The sequence below is a fragment of the Nuphar pumila genome, chromosome 12 (assembly GCF_984573655.1).
Source record: "Nuphar pumila chromosome 12, dmNupPumi1.hap1.1, whole genome shotgun sequence".
Taxonomy (NCBI): Eukaryota; Viridiplantae; Streptophyta; class Magnoliopsida; order Nymphaeales; family Nymphaeaceae; genus Nuphar; species Nuphar pumila.
Window position 1 is genome coordinate 52,456,875 of NC_143260.1, and position 3,055 is coordinate 52,459,929.

Consider the following 3,055-nt stretch of genomic DNA (forward strand, 5'->3'; position numbering starts at 1 on the left):
GTCATCACCACCAACAATAGTACCAACTTCCATTGGCTGCTGCCTTGCTGATTGAATATCTTAAGAAACTATTCAACTTTAAGGCGGCGTTTGAATAATTTGGTTTTTAGAATTTAGTCTGATCTGGCATGGGTCCCACACCAGATTAGAGGCTTTGCAAACGAAGGGTCACAAGCGCTCTGTGTATGTGGGATCCTAGGATCTCAGAGTGCCTCAGATCTGAGATCCCAGGCATTCAAAAGCAGCTTAAGAGGTAAAGCTTAAGAGTTTTACCTAAGCGACTCTTTTCATGCATCTGATGTTGCAGATGTCTTGGATCCAAATTGATGCCTTAATCCCTTTAAAGCATATCATCAATCTAAAAAATAGTGTGGTAAGAAATTCTCTTCAAGGATTGAATCACCAAAAGTCCTTGCAGGAACAGACACCATCTGTAAACCTGTGAAACCTATTGATATCTCGTATGATGATCTCTCTCCTGAGGATTTCTGAAACCAGCTTCATAAAAGTGTGACAGTCACCACAGGTCCTCAGATTCTTCTTTATCCTAATTGGAGCACCAGCTGGGATGGTTATCAACCCAAATGCCAGCGCTAATTTCTCGCTGTGATGCCACAAGCTCTGTTCCTTATTATATTCATCCACATCATTGATTGCAAATTGCGTATCAGTGACATACCCTTTCTGCTTCACCAACTGCACCAATTTCTCAATCATTTCATAAATTTCAGGAGTCCTGGCATGCGATCTGTCACATACTGTAAAAACATGAGTTACATTCCTAGCCTCAATCCAGCTACAAGCTGTCTCTTTCCTCACACCATTCTCTCTCATCAGTTTCCTAACCTCATCAGCTTTCTTTAGCATCCCCTTACGCATATATATGTTAGCCATCAGAACATAGTTTCCAGAGTTGTATGGTTCTATCTCAAAAAGCTTTTCTGCAGCTTCTTTTCCAATATCCACATTGCCAAAATTTCGACAAGCTCCAAGCAAAGCTCCCCAAACCGATGCATCTGGTTGCATGGGCATCGATTCTATGAAGTGTTTAGCCTCGACTAAGCATCCAGTTCGACCTAGGAGATCAACAATGCAAGCATAATGCTCATACCCTGGTCTCATACCATGCTCTTGAGTCATGGAATCAAAATAGTGAAAACCTTGTTCGACAAGCCCATTGTGACTACAAGCGGAAAGCACACATACAAATGTAACATAATCAGGTTTGATACCCTCAGAGACCATCTCATCGAAAAGCTTAATAGCTTCATCACCATGGCCGTGCAGTTGACATGCAGAAATCATGGTTGACCAAATAACAACATTGCGGTCCTTTATCTCATTGAAAACTCGATATGCATCGCATAGGCTTCCACATTTTGCATAAAAGGTGATCAAAGAGCTCCCAACACACGCATTATATGCAAATCCAGATTTTATAATCTGATTATGGATCACAGTTCCTTGGTATAGAGCTGCTAGGCTTGCACAGGCTTGAAGCACAGTGGAAAGCGATACTTCATCCGCCATGATTCCATCGTCTCTCATCATCCAAAAATACTGACATGACTCCTCAAACTTCTCACATTGAGCCCAGCCCATCATCATAACATTCCATGTCACAACATCTCTACCAGTCCATCCCCTAAACAGCTTCACTGCATCTCCCAAACTCCTACACTTGCTGTACATATCAATCATCGCATTTCTAACAAATGCCAAACACTCCAAACCAAGTTTTAGAACAAGAACATGGACTTGAATCCCCAACCGCAAGCATCTCTCATTACCACATGCACTCAAGACACTAGAGAAACCCACTTGGTCGGGCCTCATGCCTTCCTTAAGAAGCCCGCAGAAGAACCCAAATACTTCACCGTACATCTGGTTCTGATTACATCCCACAATCATGGTGTTCCACGAGACGATATTTCTTTCAGGCATTTCAACAAACAACTGACGAGCATCATCCAAGTCCGTGCATTTAGCGTACATGTCAACGAGTGCACTGGCAACAAACACGTCCGAATAAAAGCCAGACTTGTGGATGAGAGTATGAACTTGCCTCCCAAACGAGAGCGCCCCTGTATCAGAGCAAGCCGAGAGGATGGCAGAGAGAGTGTAGTGGTTGGGCGACACACTTGTGCGCCTCAGGACGGAGAAGAAAGCGAGCGCTTCGAGTGGTCGGCCACATTGACCAAGCGCGGAGATGATGGTGGTCCACGATACGACGTTCTTCTCATGAGTGCTGTGAAAGATGAACAAGCTCTCATCTAGGAGGCCGCATTTGGCGTACATGTTCATGAGGCCATGGAGCAGGAAAGGAATACAAAGGAATCCATTCGCGACTATCTGAGCATGGGCTTGGGCGCCACATCTGTAGTAGCCTTTGTGGGTGATTGTGTTGAGCAGAGAGTTGATGTCAGAGGGGGCGAGGGAGGACGTTGTGTAGGATTTGCGGGTAGATCCTTGGAGGGAAGGCAGTGAAGGACGCCTCGACGAAAGTTGGCGCCTCATCATATGGATGTGATGGTCGGGGAGGGAGCATCAGAATTCAGAAATGTTGAATACGGCAGCAAGCTCCATTCGTGGAAGGGCCATGTGGAAATACTTCGCTTTCCATATCTCCTAAAAATTAGTCTTGCCATCTGCTTTTGAGCCCCACAGCTCACAGGCTGTACCAAAAAATGAGAGAGCAGACCAGGTTCATGGGCCTTGGACAGAAAACTACTGTCCAAGACGCTTGGAAAGCCGCCCATCATGAATATGAACGGCATCCACAACCTCCCAAGTGCTTCAAGTTTTGGATAAATTTCAGTCTGTCCATTTTTAAACTATTGATGCCATTCTTCTAAACGATGAATGTCATCACAAATTTTTGCCGGCCCCATCTAGGATTGGAGCACTCTTTTTTGGCATCTAAGAAAACTGTCCAAGGCACCTTAGGTGGGTGATCAGGTGCAACAACACACTAATGTTGTGTTTGACTGCTTGGACATAACATATGTGCAGCACAGATAGAACACATGTCCTGTCCAGATCAAGAACAACTTGT

The 3,055-nt window shown here is 44.7% G+C and overlaps 1 pseudogene; it reads right to left on the reverse strand.

Annotated features, from left to right (window-relative positions):
• Window positions 1–399: 399 nt before the first annotated feature.
• Window positions 400–2,517, reverse strand: LOC149820902 (putative pentatricopeptide repeat-containing protein At5g52630 pseudogene; annotated as a pseudogene).
• Between the last annotated feature and the right edge of the window lie 538 nt (window positions 2,518–3,055).